The 17828-nt window shown below is 42.0% G+C and overlaps 1 protein-coding gene across 9 annotated transcripts in view; it reads left to right on the top strand.

The window, feature by feature from the left end:
- The window catches only part of ADGRL2 (adhesion G protein-coupled receptor L2), a 389339-nt gene that overhangs the window by 222879 nt on the left and 148632 nt on the right, over positions 1-17828 (top strand). Inside the window, exon 1 of one of the 9 annotated variants that reach the window (XM_090146449.1) lies at positions 10261-11208. The exons of 7 other annotated variants lie outside the window; for them this stretch is intronic. The gene's annotated coding sequence lies outside the window, so the exon portion shown is untranslated. Of the gene's footprint in view, positions 1-10260; positions 11209-12358; positions 12476-17828 lie in introns of those variants that run through there. One more of the 9 variants, XM_031600267.2, reaches the window with a different exon arrangement.

The following is a 17828-nucleotide window of genomic DNA, read 5'->3' as shown; positions in this document are numbered from 1 at the left end:
TTCTATGTTCACAAAATCTATTTGATTTTTTTTGGGGTGCAGTATGCAAAGAATCTTTGAAGTAACCTTAAAAAAAAAAAAAAAAATTACAAAAATGTCCCTACACAAAATAAATCTTCTGTGGAGTCATGCATTAGAGTTTGGAAATACCTCATTTCCAGCTAAACCCAAAGCTATGCATCTCTATAGGCATAACTTCTACTGATTTTCAGAATCTTTGCATCAATTCTTAAATACTCATATACAGGCTATTCCTCTTGCATGCCATTTGCTTATGTCCAACATATGTCATCTCATTTTGCCTCATTCTTATAAAATTCTGTATTTAGTGAAGTAGAACCACAATTTGACTTCACCTTGTAGATAAACTATCTTTTAAGTTTTGTCTTTCATTCCAGTTGTCATCTCTGTCCTTAGACAGAGAATCATAAAATCGTTAAGGTTGGAAAGACCACTAAGATCATCTAGTCCAACCATCAACCCATACCTGTGATTGCTCTAAACCACACCACTCTGTAAGACATTGACCCTTTTCTTGAATACCTCCAGGACAGTAACTCCACCACCTTCCTGGGCAGTCTGTTCCGATGTATCGCCAATCTTTCTAATAATTTTTTTAATATCCACCCTGACCCTGCCCTGGTGCAGCTTAAGGCCATTACGTATCGTCCTATCACTAGTTACCTGGAAGAAGAGGCCAACCCACATTTTGCCACAGCCTCCTTTTAGGGAATTGTAGAGAGCAAAATTCTCTGTCTTCATATCTAGACTGCTATGCATCCATTCAACCTTTGTCCTGTAAAGTTTTGTGTTTTAGCACAGTCTAATAAGCTGAGAAATACATTAGCTTTTAAAATAAATCTTTAAATTGTGTCATTTAAAATCAGAGAAATATTTTGGTCTCTAAAAACTGTAAGGAGCTAGTATTTGTCTAAAAAGACCCTACGACCCTCAGAAGAATTTTAAGGATTTTTATGAACTTCTGCATGCATTCTTTAGCTAGATTTTGGCAGAGCTTGAGTGTAACTCCAGTACAACTCAATCAGTTTACTTTATAATTAAAAAGAAGGAAATAGTAACAAAAATACATAATATATGGTACTCGTGTTTATAATAGAAACATCCATAAAGAAAGAAACATGTTCTAACTCTTCTCATTACCCCAAAGGGAATTGCATCTTTAATCACACAAAGCACAACGGCTTTCTAATTTTGTTTAAAGTGTTTCAGTACTTACAAAAACCAGATCAGGTTATTGTAAATCTAGAGCAAATTAGAATCATTGGCCTCTGCTCAGCTGTATTCAGGAATACTATGTAAATCATAAATTTAATGGCATACTAAGACACACATCTGTTTCTATTTTGTGGAAGTTAATAATCTAACTTCAGAGTATTTAAACATTACTTGCATTAACTGGAAAATTGTGAAAAACAGAGACTGTTACAAGTCATAATGTGTTGCTGCATTATGCAAAGGAAAATATAAAAGTTGCAGGCCTGTACCAACAGAATAATTTTCTGAGAGATATATGCCATTTTCTGTCTCATGACCTTGCATCTCCTCTGTTTACTTAGAAAAACATCATTTATACCAATAGAGCTGCATGGCTAAGTAGAATCTGCACCTGCACACAGTAGATGTTAATATATATTTTTAGTAGCAAATGTCTTTCACAACAAGGAATAGATGATGCCTAATTACCCCGAGACTACATAACGACCTGGTGACTTTTCTCGTAGTTAGAATGCAAATAATCCAACTAAATAACCTGCAGATCAATAAGTGTATCACTACTGATTTGAAGTATATTTTCGTCACTAAAACTGAAAACGATTGATTTTCAATATATATTCATTTTGTAAAATTTACTTTGGGGTCTTGAGTGTGCAGTATCTCATAAGTTGCTTCGTACTAATATTCTTATGGAACAATTGAACTAATCTTGTATTAATCTTTTAGAAAATGCATTTGAACTCAGTTGCAAGGCAAAACTGAGTTGGCTGGCTAGTTTTAGTGCTGTAATAAAAGATCTAATTGGTAAGGTTTACTATGGTAATGGATTGTAAGGTGATAAATTTAGACCAATAACTTCCTTGGAAACTCAGAATTTCATTGCATTAAGTGGCAGAGTAAAAAAATGTGCAGAATATTAAAGTAAATAAAAATAACAACGTCAAAAATGTAATTTCTTATGGAATTTTTTCTTTTCAAATAATCCGTTTATTTAAAGACACTGAATCTTTGGGAAGTCAGATGTCACTTCTGTGCTGCTTCACGTGTGCTAAAATTACCTGCGGTAGTAGATACTTTGCATTAAAGCTTAGGGTGCATAAAGTTGAATGGGATTTATGTAAATAATTGTATGAATATGTATCTCACCTTTTACCAGTACTAATTTTAATGAGCTGTATTTGAGAGGGAATTATATTAATATATACAACTGATAGGGAATTTGCACATTCATTTTACTATCAACAAAAATTCTAAAGAAAGCAAATTAAACCAATGCATCCATAATAGAGAGGGGACAAGAAGAGAAAACAGAAAGGCAAAATTGGGCACCTAAATGGTGTAATGCAAATTTGTGGTTTATTCTTCAGTAAGAGTCAGTGGCTGCGTAAGCAGGAAGTTCTCCCTCTCCTGTGTAAATACAGAGTTCTTACTTTGCTTTCCAAGCATGCGATAAAAGCTTAACTGATATATTAAATGCAGAACTGTGATTTACCCAATAAAATAAAAAAAAATCATACTTTGGTGATGATTATTCCACAGACAGCAGCCAGAGCTTATAGTGGGATAGAAAATAGCATATTAATTAATTATTGAATATTTATAATTATTAGTAATACTAAGCAGTCAATAGATGTTCCTCACAACAGGAGCATGGCAGTAACATCATTCTTTGACTGCAGTGTGTTTAGGAAGGCGTAGCCATACCTTCAATCAGATTCAAATACTATTTGTCAAAAACATTGAGGTCTGTCAGAAGTAAATGATCATTTAATTAGAGATAAAAAGGTGGAATATCTTTGATCCCTATATTTTAGTGATATTAATTTCTGTGTGCAGCAGATGTTTGTAATGTATAACAAATCATTACTGAAACAGAGGCTTTTATAGGCAGTTTCAATGAAGGAATAATGACTGTTCTTACAACTACAAGTTACACCTGGCAATGTAACATGAGTGTGACAAAATATGAACGAGAAGATGTAAGCCTGGAAACAAATGTGGGTCTCCCTCTCTGTTCTCTGCCCATGCCAGCCAAGATGGATTGCAAAGCAGTACTGATGTATGGAGTGGCTGTGGAGGGGGGAGACTGACTGTGCTGCTGTTCCATCACTCCCTGACCAGTGATCCGTGATGCATCTCTGGTATCTGCTCCAGAGGGAGCCAATCACGTAACTGTCAGCATCTCAATGGCAATCAGCACCAAGAGGAAAAAAGAGATTCTTGTAAAAAACATAGAAGGAACCAAGTCCTTGGCTTAAACCACAAAACAATATCAAAGCAAGTATAACCAATCAACTTCGGGTTATGAGCTCTTCCAGAGCAGCATGGGAAACTGAGAAGCAGAACCAGATGACAGGTACTTAAAGCATCGTGCTGCCTTGATTAAAAGTACCAACAGAACATTTTAAATAAAACTTAATAAAAATATCAAAAACAACAAAAAACATACACACAAAAGAACAACAAAAATAACAAAAACAAAAAACAACAAAACCCCACACTTGTTCTAATAGAATAAAAGCTGCTGGAATACTGAAAAAATAGTATATATGAACTAGAACGTATAAGTTTGGAAGCAAATATGACTCTCGAGCCCTGCCTTTTGATAAGGGAATTTGAAAGTTGCAATCATGAGGTGAGAAATACCCAGTGTGAGATTCTTTTATTTCATGATTGATCCTGAACACCCTGTTCTTTCTTATTCATAATCTATTACCATATCTCTGAACTTGATGATTATGATTATGGACCAGATTTTCATTAGGCATTGTATAGAATTCCGACAGCTAAACTATAAAGGAGAAACGTGGAAGGAATATAAGCCCTTAAGCTTAAAAATTTCTTCGCTTCAATGCTGCCTACTTGGGGAGGACATCCCTGTTCAATAAGCATTTCCATTGATTTTTGCTGAATATTCCTGCAGCTCTAATGCTCATTATGCCAAATAATGCTTCAGTCGAGACAAATCAAACTAAGAAGGTCTATGTCTATGCTATTGCTAAGACAGTCTGTAAAACAGAACTGAGCATCTAACGAGCACCTGGCACCCACCAACACAGTTATCCTGTCACAGATTCATCAGTAATCACCACTTTCCTTTAAAGGTGTACCTTTGTTCTACAGCTGGCAGTAGGAGACTTGTCCTTTGTGAAATAGGATCAGTTTTCTCCTGCCAGAAGGGATTCACTGGCACCTCACTTTCCAGTTAACAAGTTCTCTAACCCACAGCTTGATCACAGATGGAGATATTCTCCACTTTTCCTGTTAAAACTGCGTACCAGGCAGAATGCAATTCAGGATTCACTGGGTCAGAAAGAGAGAGCACCAGAGGGAACATGACTGTAGTTCAGTGGTCTGGGTAGTCAGTTGAAACGGGGAGGCCTGAGTTCTGGCTGGTGGTCCAATAAGTTGATATATTTTATGCCATAACTTCTTAAGAAAGTAAGTCTAATCTTACACCAAGTACAGGCATTTAAATCTTCATGAGTTTGTAGAGACCTGTAGATAAAGATGAGTATTTACCCAGGAAACTCCAGGCCAGTCAGCCTTGCCTCCTGCCTGCGAAGATGATGGAACAATTTATTCTGGATATTATCCTTAAGCAAGTAGAAGAAAAGAAGTTTATCAGGAGTCACCAAGGGGAAATCATGTTTGACAAATCCAGTAGCCTTCTATGATGGCTATGATGGGTAGATGAGGGGAAAGTGGAAGATGTTGTAGACCTTGATTTCAGCAGGGCTTTTGATGCTGTCTCCCGTAACATCCTTGTAGGTAAGCTTAGGCAGTGTGGTATAGATGAATGGACAGTGAGACGTATTGAGAACTGAATGACTGGCAGAGATCAGAGGGCTTTGACCAGTGGTGCAGATTCTAGTTGGAGGCCTGTATGGTATTGTTCTATAGGGATTGGTACTGAGTCTACTCTTGTTCAACATCCTCATCAATGACCTGGATGAAGGAATAGAATGTACCCTCAGCAAGTTTGCTGATGATACGAAGCTGGGAGGAGTAACTGACACACCAGGTTTTGCTGCTATTCTGCAAGACCTGGACAGGCAGGAGAGCTGGATGTAGAGGAATATTATGAGGTTCAAAATGGATAAATGTATAGTCCTCCACCTGTGGAGGAAAAAACATAGACATCAATACAGCTTAGGGGCTGACCTGCTGGAAAGGAGCTCTGTGGAGAAGTACCTGGGTGTTCTGGTGGCCAACAGTTTGTCCATGGGTCAGCAGTGTGCCTTTGTGGCCAAGAAGGCCAATGATATCCTGGGGTGCATTAAAAAGAGCATGGCTGGGAGGTTGAGGGCAGTGATCCTCCCCCTCTACTCTGCCCTGGGGAGGCCACAACTGAAATACTGTGTCCAGTTCTGGGCTTGCCAGTTCAAGAAAGGCAGGGAACTTCTAGAGAGAGTCCAGCAGAGGACCACAAAGATAATGAGGAGCCTAGAGCAGCTCCCTTATGAGGAAAGGCTGAGAGACCTGTGGCTGTTCAGGCTCAAGAAGAGGAGGCTGAGAAGAGATCTTATTAATGTATATAATTATCTAAAGAGTGGGTGTCAAATGGATGGGGCTGGGCTCTTTTCTATTGGTGCCCGGTGACAAAACAAGGGGCAATGCACTCAAACTAGAAAACAGGAAGTTCCATCTGAACATGAGAAGAAACTTCTTTACTGTCAGGGTGACAGAACACTGAAATAGGCTGCCCAGAGAGGTTGTGAAGGCTCTTCTGGAGATATTCCAAACTCACCTGGACACTTTTCTGTTTGTAACTTACTGTAGGGAACCTGCCTTAGGAGGGGTGTTGAACTCAGTGATCTCCAGAGGTCCCCTCCAACTCCTCCAATTCTATGACATAGATAACATTTTAGTAATATCTATGTTGACTATATTAGATTCTTGGGTAAGAACAGAAAAGTCTTCATGGATATGGTTTGTCTTTGAGTTCTCCATAATTTGTTCATCTTTTTTGCATCACCTTTAATTTGGTGGCAAGAGACTGACCAGCTGTACTAGGTAATATTCTAGTTAAAAGCACTCTGTAATGGATGTAAGCTTTAGATCCACAGCTGGAGATTCATAAAGCAAATCATAAGAGATAGAAGGGTTTGGCATAGACAGCCAGTTCTTCCTGCATCCAGTTTGAAATCTTCCTGCTGTTACATAAAGTAGTAGGGCAGTGAAGCAAGGAGAGGTGTGAGAACACACTGGGATCTCCACATGTTCCCCTCTGAGATACGGGACACTCCTCTGGCTGCAAATTAGTGACTGAAAGAATTATAGAGATTGAGCGAAGTCATAACAAACTGTATGCAAGAGGAAAGAGGAGAAGCAGCTTCCTACCTGCCAGACAAAAATTACATTTATTTTAAATAGAAAAATATACTTAATTTCTTACAATTCTCCTGAGCCTTGCTTCTTTCCATAAGAAATGTTATTTGCTGCCTAAATACAGAAATAATGCCTAGGCAGATATAGAAATTGGATAAAAGGGGACCTAGAAAAGTGCAAGACTAGTTCGAGAATTAGGATCTCATTACACATCTCTTTCCACGAAAGCTCAGCTCTGTAGTTCCTCTTCTGATATCACTGTTTCAGTTCCTGTACTGAGCTTTTTATAAGAAAATAGGGAATTGTACTTGTCTCTTTATAAGCATGTTCTGCTACACGACTCCTAACAGCTCAATTTTGAAAACTCTTTGGCTTTATACATGCTTGTAGAATTAAACTGTAAACTCTTGTCCACCAACATATACACACAAATACCCAAAGCCTCTATTAGACAATGTACTTCTTCAACAACACAGGGCTATATCACTGCCTCACATTTACTTTTCATAGAGAAGAAAGACAACTGCAGTATCTTAGCATGAACATAAAAACATGTATCTGAATGTTAAAAATCTTATTGATGTCTTCTTATTTCTTAATGTGATACAAGAATCCTGTTTCAGCATACCTCGTTAATATGGAATACACATGTTTTTGTTTCATAGATGCATTTTCTGTGAAGAAGGTTGCTTCTAATATTACTTAATTAAACCAAATTAAATTAATTTCTATCTAAGAAACAAGAAACAACAGCTTTGTTGAATAAAATGATCTTCATTTTCTTGAAGCTATTTAAATTAGAAACATGAGTTTCTACAGTTGGAAAAAAAACATCCATGGTTAAAATGTTTGAAGCCCATCAATCTCTTTAACCACACAGCTAATGTGTTCCTTCTGTTTTCTTTGAATGAAATCACCATGAGTGGTTAGATGTTGATTTAACATAAAGCAAATGGAAATGGGTGTTTCCCTAGTCATGTGTAGAATTTATTTTAAAAAACAATTAGCAAGCGTTATGAGTAAGTCAATGATTTTGTCATTTCTTAAATAATGATATAGATTATAAGTCATTGAAATTGATTACTGAAGTAAACTATGTTTAATGCAAATTCATATTGTGCTTATTTGTTAGGAACAGCTGCAGAATTCTCTCACTTTATTGATGAATTTAATTTTTTTCCCCAAGTGACACTTAAATCAATTACTTAGTTTAAAAGACCAGTAATTGTAAAGATATATTTCCAAAGTTTTAAGACAATACATTACATATTTCTTATAGTTTATATCATTTGCACTTTGTTTGCATATATTTGTCTGGAAAAATAATTGGTGTTTTTTTTCGAAATGAAGCAGGCAAAATTTGGCCTTCTCATTTGAGCTGAAATGGTATGATCGTAGAACAGTTTGCTACCTTTACATGCACAAATTAAACCACATCTTTACATCACACCACTTTTAGATGATGCTACTATACTATATATATGCAACTCTTCCATCAGTCTTTGCTAATTTTACATCTAATTATTTGTTCGTTGATACGTTATTCACACGAGTACATACAGATAGGAGGAAATGTCAGCCACTAGTATTTAAAGTTCAGTCATTTCATAAAACTTCAGTAATGTAAAAATAGGTTGCATAAAATCCATGCTAACTCATGGAACAACTGACTGTTAGGGCAATACAAGAAATATTTATCAAGATATTCAAATGTTTTAAAATCATTTTTTTTAAGGAGAGGCAGATGTAAGATGCACTTATAGGGTAAAAACTCCCACAAAACAACAGCAACTAAACCCTCTGGGGAAGTCAACAGTATCATATTTGTAGACATCACAATTTGGCTATTGTTTGCCATAACTGAAATAATTTTTCTCAGATACACCTTCTCCAAGCACACTCTTGACAATTACATCTCTTCCAGTTCTTACCATCCTATAGACAGTCCCTAGAAATGCTCACTGACATACAGATCTTGTGCTTATTCCAAAAATTACAATGAATTTGCTTTTAGCTTTTCAAGGACACAAACCAGCAGGCTCACGAAAGTAATTTGATAGCAAAGAACACAGAATATACAGCTTAAGCTAGAACATTACAAAATTTAATGTTAGTGAAAGGGGTAAGTAAAAATGTTATTGAGTGCTCTTACTAAGAGTATGACATTGCTTGCAGTATTTCTAAGCTTGATATTTTGTGATGTAGCAGCAAAACAAGAATTCAAGGGAAATCTACTTTCTGTATTTACTTGTGGGGTCTTCGATTGAAGTACGTTTTTATAGGAATGCAGCAAAAAGCAAGCAATTGGCAGTTTTAATGGGGAAAAGAGACTTGATTTGTTGTAACTCCGTTTTGTATCTTAATATTCAAATCTGGCATTAATTGTGGCCAAGTAAAAAACAAAGGATCAGATTTAAGGATGCTATGACTACAAGTGTATAGAGTTTTCTTGCTTTAAAGAAACAGATGCTGATTCGTATGAAGTCAAATTAATTGCTTGAATAATAATGTTTTACTTGCCAAAAGGATATATGCTTCTGCCAGGTATTCTTATATCCTAGTTTGAATTCAATGAGAATTAATGGAAACATATGTTTTCTGAAGAAATGCTGAAAGGTGTCTGTTTACATTTTTACCAACTGTTTAAAACTCACTTTTACAACTCAGAGCTGTAAAACTCCCTTCCTGCATGCAGAAATAAATATGATTCCAGAAGTTTTTGATGAAAATAGAGAAAATAAACTTCAGTCCTGCAGCTGAATCTGTGTAGGTGAATCCACTTCAGCAGACATTAACACAAGCCTCAGCTCTGCAGATATTTTCAACCTTTGGGGAGGGTAAAAATGTCTTAGAGAAACCAGTTGAGTTTTTTTGCTCTAAATGGAAGAATTCCTCTCTCTTGCTTCCTCTCCAAGGAAAACTGCCAACCCTACATAATTCTTGTTGTATTCTCAACTGTTTTCTGGCTAAGTCCTGATCTCATCAACTAAGGAAAAGACTGTCAGCTCGGGACAACCTCTGTTTATCTGCAAGTGCATTTATTTGACAAAAAGTAGGATGTGTTAATGATATATGTTGGATATATGGCAAAATGAGAGCTAATCGATATGGATCTCTTTACATCTTTGTGATTCCCTTTTTAAGGATGACTCCATAAGAGATGCATCCAATTGTCTCAAGGAAAACATTTCTGATAAAAAACATCCAAATGCCTTTATGATTGAATTCCAATTAGGGCATAAGGGGTTCTTTAGGGTTTTATAAAGATATCTAAAGGGATATTTTCAGCAAGAAAGGGCATACAGTTATACTGGTGATGTACAGAGAACTTAAAAAATGTGTGGAAAAAAATAGAAAACCTGCTCTTTCACTGCATTTTGCACTCACGTAACCCATCTTTTTTACTTTTAGCTATACATAGCAGGTATAAAACTATCACACAGACACACGATCTCCTCTCCTCCCATGCTGAGCTTGTTTCAAGGCAGCCTGCAGATTTAACCCAGCTAAAGCTGGCTTCGGGAATATGCTCTCACAACACCTCCTTTGGTGCCAGGTAGTGGGGGCTGCTCCCCACACCCCAGGGCTGTGGCTGGAGGAAGGCCAGTGTGGTGTGCAGGGGTTTCCAGGGACTGATCAACAACATTACTGCAGTTCAAAACTTCCTGTAGGTTTGAAGAGCCCTGGGCCCATTCTGTGATTCTTACTACCTCCTGTGGCAAGGACTTAATAATCCAGTTTCCTTTAAATATGTCATGCTTCTCTTAGTATATGTTAAAATTTTCAGAACTGGAGCACCAATTGCTTAGGTATTAGTGGAGTCCAAATAATTAAGTTAAAAAATAAGCCGTTAGCATTAACAAAAGGTAACGATCCTGATTTCCTGGTGTGGTGTGGGCGTTTTAAGCTGAATTGTCAATGCGCTTTGGACCTAGAAGAGTTTAACAAGCCCTGGGTCTTGTGCCAGAGATCCTGTGGGCAGATGCAATTGAGAGGGTTTGTATTTCACTGCTGCAGCTAGAAAAGGGAGGGAATGGTTTAAACTAACTGAATAAATAACTGGTGGGCTGATCAGGCCAGGTCTGTGCCGCTTTGATCTCCCGCTGTGCCCCTCCGGCCACCGCAGCAGCCCCAGACCGGGAACCGTGCACAGGCGCTCCCAGCCCCTCGTGTCCTCTCCTCCAGGACGAGCCGTGCAGTGTTCAGCTGCTTCTCGTTGACCTTGAGAGCCGGGCCCCGTGCATGTGGCACAGCCCGAAAGGTCGGAGTGGATCCTCACAATTTTGCATCAACACGAAGCGGAAAAAAAAATAAAATAACAACAATCCCAAATCCTCCTTTCTAAGATGGGATTTGGAGAAGGAATGCAACAGCGCTGCCAACCTGCATTCTGCATCAGAGCAGAAGAATGAGTCAACTTAGCATCCTTTAAATCGCTTCCAAGTGTGTTGTTTACCCTGCCCTGACACGTTTTCCCCAGCGCATCGTTTCGCAGCGCCGGCCCTGGCGACGTCTGCGGGAGGAGGGAGAGCCGGAGGAAACCTGACGAAGGGAGAGCCGCGGGAGAGGCGAGGAGCTGGGGGAGCCGCTCGGCGGGCTGGAAGGAGTCGCCGGTTCCGTGCTCGACCACGCCGCCGGACGGTGCGTTCGGCGTCGGCTGGGGAGAGCCGGGCTGCAGCAACCGGGCACGCCACGCCGCACCTGGGCCCGGGCCGGCCGCACAAGTTGGGCAGCGCGGCGCGCAGGGCACGACCAAGGAGAAAGTGCGGCGGAGACGCCTGCCGGCCTGCGGCGCGCCGGCAGCCAGCGGGGCCGCGGGGAGGAGGCGGCGGGCGGCCAGCCCCGCTCTCAAGCAGCGGCAGGCCCCAGCAGCCGGGCGGCCGCTCCGCGTCCCCCCGCAGCCCCAAACTGGGCCGGAGCGGCGGCCGCCGAGCGCTCGGCCTCGGATGCGAGCGGTCGCCGGGCGGCTGCTGGCCTTAACCCCCGCGGCTGGGAGAACAGAGGGGGGAGGGAAGGAAAACAAAAAGGAAGGAAGGGAGAGAATTTTGTCCTTCGCCGGTGCCGCTCTACGTGCTAATATGTTTATATGATTAGCTGAGCCCAGGGGTGGGGAGGCAGAGAGAGAGGGGAGGAGATTGGAGGGGGAGGAGGCTGGAGGTGACTCCAGTTCAGAGCCGCCGGAGAGTCTGTGTCAGGACTTGGCGATCCCCAGTCACACACGGAGAGGTGCATGAGCAAAAAGGAGGCTGCGATACGATTCATTGGGGTTTTTTCCTGCTGTGTACGTACTGCGTTTTTCCCAGTGCCGCGCGGTGCCCGCCCGCTCTCCGGCCGCCGGCGGGGCAGCAGGGCCGGGAGGACGGCGGGCAGCAGCGGCGGGGCCGCGCGAGGCCGGAGCCTCCCGAGGAGATGTGAATTAGGTCGCCGCGAACGCCAGAGAGGCAGAGGAGGGGGGGCTCGTCGCAAAATTTGTGAGTTGCTCCCCGCTACTCCCGCCGCCGGCATCGCCTCGGCTCCCTCCTCCCGATCGCTGCGCAGAAAGGACTCCAACCAAGGCTGGGCGCAGCCGGCGCGCCGCACCTCGTCCCCTCCGCTCCTTTTGCCGTTTAATTGAATTTTTCCTTCGCCTGCCTGCGGGAGCCTGGCTGCATCGTTCGTTTCGCGCGGAGCGGAGCGTCGGGAAGCACAGGAAAATGTTGACTTAGCCGCGGCGAAGCCTCCCGGCCGGCTGCGCGGAGGAGAAGCCGCCGTGCGCGCAGCCCCAGCCCGCCGCGCCGCAGCGCCCAGCGCCCGCCCGCCGCCCCGCGCCGCCGACGCCGCCCGGGGCTGACCCCGCGCCGCCGCCCGCTCGGCGGGGCCGCCGGTCCCGCTGGGGCCACAGAGACCGGCTCGCCCTCGGCTTAGGGAGGTAAGCGTAGCCCCGCGCCGCGGCTCCTCTCCCGGCGCTCGCTCACGGCTCTGCTCGGCGCTGGGCACGCGCTGCCCGCGGCCCCTCCGCCGGCGGAGGAACGCGCCCCTCGGCGAGGCCCATTGCCCGCGGCGCGGCCCCGCACCGCCTCGCTCAGCCCCGCGAAGGTTCCCCTCGCAGCTCCCTCCCCCCCACCCCCCGGCTCTGCGGAGGCCCCGCGCCTCCCCTTCCAACCCCCCCGCCGAGCTGCGGGGCCCCCGGAGCAGAACAGGCCCCGGTGCGGCTCCCACGAGGGGAAAGTTGCGTCGGTGCTCGCTAAATGATTACCTGTTGCGGGTTTATTTGTGTGCAACTCGGCCGAGCGCCCTTACGTGCGGGGCGGAGAAAGGGGGGAGAAGAGGAATAAATCGCCCTTTGTCGGTTGTGGAGTGAGAACAACTTTTTTTTTTTTTTTTTTGGCTATTTATTTTCACGTATAGAAATCTGGGGCCATCTGGAGACAGAACGCAGAGCGTGTCAAGAGGCAGCGCTGCTGTGTCTGCCTCTAAAAATATCACCGGGTTGTGTCGGCCGGGCCCGGGCGGGCGGCGGGGCCGGGGCAGCCGTGCTCAGGTGCTGCTCCGCCGTGCGGTGCGGGCCGGTCTGGGGGTGGGGGAAGAGGTGGCCACGGGAGGAGCGCTCCGCTGCCCCCGGCCCCCGCCACCCCCCCTCCTTTTGTCGCCCGCCCCCCTCCTCCTCCTCCTTCTTCCCCTCCTTCCCCCCCCCAAGAGGTGCCATTTCTCATCGTTCTGCACAAATTGTTGGAATTAATGCGAGTGTGAATCCGTACCGTTTGAAGGGGGGTATTAGCATATCAAAGGGCTCTCGGCTCCGGCTCAATTGAGAAAACTTCAGTTCGTCTTCCATTTGCTTCTAAGCGGAGGCCCAAAGGGCAGCAGGGATTGAAAGGGGGCAAAATGGGGAGGTGGGTGTGGGTGATGTTTCTGAACTTCGGCTGTTTTGCAATTACGACAGTGAAAACCAGGGTCCGTTCGCTGCAAGCGCTCAGACAATTCTATTCCATTGATTAGTGGTTTGCTCCGAGAAAAGGAAAAGTGACCTTTGGTGACGGCTCCCACTGCCTGCTGAGGGCTCCGCGCGGGGGGATGTGCGGACAGACGGGGCCGTGTAGTGCGAAACCACTCGTGCGGAGCCCGTCAGCCAGCCCGCCCGCTCCTCGTGGCCTCGTGCCGTGATGTGCTGTGCGGAGTGCCTCGAGAAGTTCGGAGCACCACCGGCCTTATGCTTCCATTTCCTTTCTGTTCTGGGGGGGGGGGGGGGGGGGAAAAGGAGAAAATGAGCTTTTCTTGTAATCTCATTTAATCAGTTATAGTGAGTTTGCTGAGATAACTTAATTTGCAATTGCTACTACCTCGTAAAATACTTTGATAACAGATACGGCAAAGCGTTGTGGTGGCGGTGAGGAACGCGTACCCCCGTTGAACATGGCCAAATGTGTGCAGGTTTGGGCCGTTTGTGACGATTTCCATGTGGATGAAGGGGAGGAGGCCGGCCTGGCCTTTCATTATCTCTGCAAATCAATGCTCATAATCCACCAGCCCAAAAGCCAACCCAAATCCAGTTATCTGTCAGCGTGATGGGACCTCTTCCAGGGGCCAGATGCCTCTCAGGGACAGAGGGACCATGCTGCTCTGTGTCTCTGGAAGGAACGAAAAAAAAAAAATAACAAAAAACTTCCTTGGTCTTCATTTCCTATTCCTTTATTCCTTCCTCCTATACCTTGCAGTTAAGGGTACAGACATGGAAATAAATATTTTGTTTTCAGAAACGTGTTTCAAGTGTTTGCTATGTAGCATTTGTTTATTTATTTATTTATTTATTATTTCTTTCTGGTGGTTCTTCATTTGATCACTGGGAGGGTGCTTTTATTTTTTATTGTTGTTGGTTTTTTTTTTTCAAGCCCTGTAAGTGCTGTGCCTTTAGAGCAGGATGTCCTCACTCCTGCTGCAGTTTCCTTTCATTTAATGAAGGAACAGAGTAGATATGGTATGCCTTGCGAAACCCTGTGAAATTAAATAATTCATATAGATTTCTGTTATTCTTAAATGAGCGTTTGGGCATTTTGTAAACAGGTGTGTTTAGTGGTCCTAAAATTGCACATCATTACTTTCCGGTAATCTTCAGCAGTTTATTTATCTAGCGTCTTCAGCTGTCTGGAGCAGTACCTTTTGGTTGTACAAAAGGAACGTATTGGTGTAATTGCCTTTATCACACTTAAGTTGCTGTTAACTAGTCTGCTTGGGATGCAGAGTGCTGGAAGAAAGCGCTATTAGGGATAATCTAAAAGTTATATTGAAAATGTTGTGCTTCAGTTTATATGATGGCAACCCCAAATTTGACAAATCTCCCAAGATTTGGGGGAAAAAAAAAAAAAGTAGCGGAAAGAAGATTTTCAGCGTTCAGATGACAAAATTGGACCACTTAGAGAAAAATTAATGTGCTGCAGCAGCGCTTCAGCTGCCATTTTCAATCACTGTAGGTTGGCAACAGCAAAAAAAGTGCAGATGACGTTCAGCTGGCTCAGGGCGCTGGTGGCTGGGGGAACCGGGATATGGGATCATGTGGGGTAGGAGAAACCAATTACTTCAGGTTTTGACTTGAGAATTTCCAGTAAACATTTTTTTTTCTGGCTTTTGGCTCTCCTGCTCATTAATAGACCAACATCAAAGCAGGCAACCAAACTTCCAAATGTTATAAAAACTAATGTAAAGATACAGATCTCACATGTAGTCTTGCAAGTCTTAATTTAAGACAAGCAGTTGGAGTTTTTATTGCTGCAATTTTCACAATCAGCAGAGACATTAACACCAGGCTGCTGGGTGTTTCCTTTCTCAAAATGAGCAAGAGGAGAGCTCTGGAAAAAAAAAAAAAAAAAAAGCAAAATTTGCGTAGTCCTTGTGTGATAGCTTCAGAAGCTTTCTCGGTGTTTTATTTATCTCTCACTGCTTTTAATGCTTAAAGTCGAGAAAGGGCTGCTCAGGAATTCTAGTGTCTTTAAGGAGGCACCTTATTAAAATCTGAGTGAACTAGATAGCGCAGTCCTAGGAGGGTGTAGCTTTTATGGTTAATAATGTGGGTTGAACTGTTATTTTTCTTTTTAAAAAGACATTATGTAAAGCTGACTCTAAGGTGATATTTAAAAAAAAAAAAATAGAATAGTTTTGATGAAGTAAAAATTTTCCAGTTTTGAGTTAGAGCTTTTTAGAAAGGTCCATGACTTTCACTGAAGTGAATGTTAGAAAGAGAGGTCTCTAGCTAGGGAAAATGTTTTTCCAAGTTGTTCATGCAGTACAACCATGTAGTATGTCATAAATTCAGACACGTAGATAGTAATATTCATCATCAAATATAAGGTTTAATGTTTTGAATGGCTAGATTTCTTTATTTTTATTTTTTACTTGAAATTTGGTCTAAAAAGGTTACATATTTACAAGCCAGAGCTCATCCCGTGTCCACCTGAAATGTTGGTATGCATATAAGAAAAACTTCACTTCTGCTGCAGCTCTCGCTGAGAACGGGGCTGTGTCTGGGAATAATGGAAAAAAAACAAACCTACCAATGCCCACCTGGAGATATTTTGTATCAAAAATTGCTACTTGTCTTCTCTGCCTTCCTCTGAGGAACCTGTGTGGATGACTGATAACAGAAGAATTTGGTATAGTAGTTAAGGGTTTTAGCTGATGAACTGTGAGGAAAGTTAAACTACATCTGGTATATAATTGAAATAGTCTTCATGCATAGGTGGACAAGCAGTCAGTTACAGAGCAGTGTACTTCAGAGCATAGGTTCATAGTCAGATGTGTTACTTGGAGATGTCATGTTAAACAGACGGCTTTGAAGCATTTTTTTAGGATTGATGTTTGTGATGTACAAATATGATTTGAAATTACACATTATTCAGCTGCTTAAGTATTTGTGTATTGCTTTTAGACTTAAAAGCTGTTTTTTTTTTTTTTTTTTAAATTCTCAGTTTGAAACAAGTAAAAGATTTAAGCCATCACGGTTGTAATTGGATGTCAAGAAAACTGGAAAAACAAAAAGCTATTTTAGGGCCATTCTCAATAGTTGTAACAATCATGTTTAATATTTAAGTAGTTTTCAAAGATATATGCATTTCGTTTCCAACAGTTCTGAAAACAGAAATACTAGGTGGCTCTGTTGGAATACAGATAGAACGTGTGATATGATGTGAGTATATAGCTGGCTTAGGAATTACTTCCAGCTTTACTTCAATAAATATGATTCTTTTCTTTTAATCGTTCTTCATATTAAAGCTGAAAGATGGCAGGCTTAGAGCCCCTTCCAGTCAAACATTTTCTTGGATTTCATATTTCTTTCTGCCATTAACGTACGAGATATGTTTCTACAGCACGGGTTGCGAAGACTGTACTCCAAGCAGTTTAGTTACAGAAATACATTTCCTTAATGAATATTCAGGTTTTACAGCATTCTGTAGATAGACAATCATAGTTAACCAGAAATGGATTGCTTAAAAAAAAGAATCTTGTTCTAATTCGGAATTGTAACATCTCCAGGTTATGGATCATTGAATTAAATGGGTTTTTGTATGGGTTTTTGAAGAATGTGTAATTTGTGCATGTCACAGTTTCTTTCTTTTTGATTTGTTTTTTTTCATGAGGTACTGTAATGATTCAACTTCCTCTAGCCTGCTATTTACCAAAATTATTTGGAAAGGCTTAATAATAAAAAACACATCGCAGGCTGACTGAGGCAAGCACAATGCTTAACACCTGCATGTAGAGTGCAGTCTCCAACAAAATGCTATTGATTGTTATCCTGGCATAAAGCAAGCTTAAATACAGCTTGCTTAATTACCACAAAAATGCTTTTTTATGAGTAAGGTGCTTCATGTTTGGAGATTGTTTTGTGTGTTGTCTGCTAAGTAAAATCCCATCATACTTGTATAAGTTTGCTCAATTATCAGAGCGGCTAAGAGGAGGGAAAAAAAAATCAATTTACCCTGAAAAGCGCAAGAAATAAGATTACCTTGGTTAGTAGGAACTTGCCAGCACTGTCCAAATTGCTTAATATTATCAAACATTGCCTTTTTTCATGTTCAGTAAGAAGGATATTGACTATTCTCCATGTCCAGGTCTGCTATTTGGCTGTTTCTTTATAAGATATAAGCATGTCTTATTTTTATTCCTACAATAGCGATTACAGATAAATCGGAGGATCTAACAATAACTTTATAAAATAGATGGAATAATACCATTCACTGGAGAAATAGTATTTACTTGAGATAAGTGATCACCACCAGTTTTTTTCCTCC

This window comes from Phasianus colchicus, chromosome 9, assembly GCF_987193195.1.
Source record: "Phasianus colchicus chromosome 9, bPhaCol1.hap1.1, whole genome shotgun sequence".
In the NCBI taxonomy this organism is placed as follows: Eukaryota; Metazoa; Chordata; class Aves; order Galliformes; family Phasianidae; genus Phasianus; species Phasianus colchicus.
Note: the sequence above shows the minus strand (reverse complement) of the source record. Positions and strands in the feature narration are given on the sequence as shown.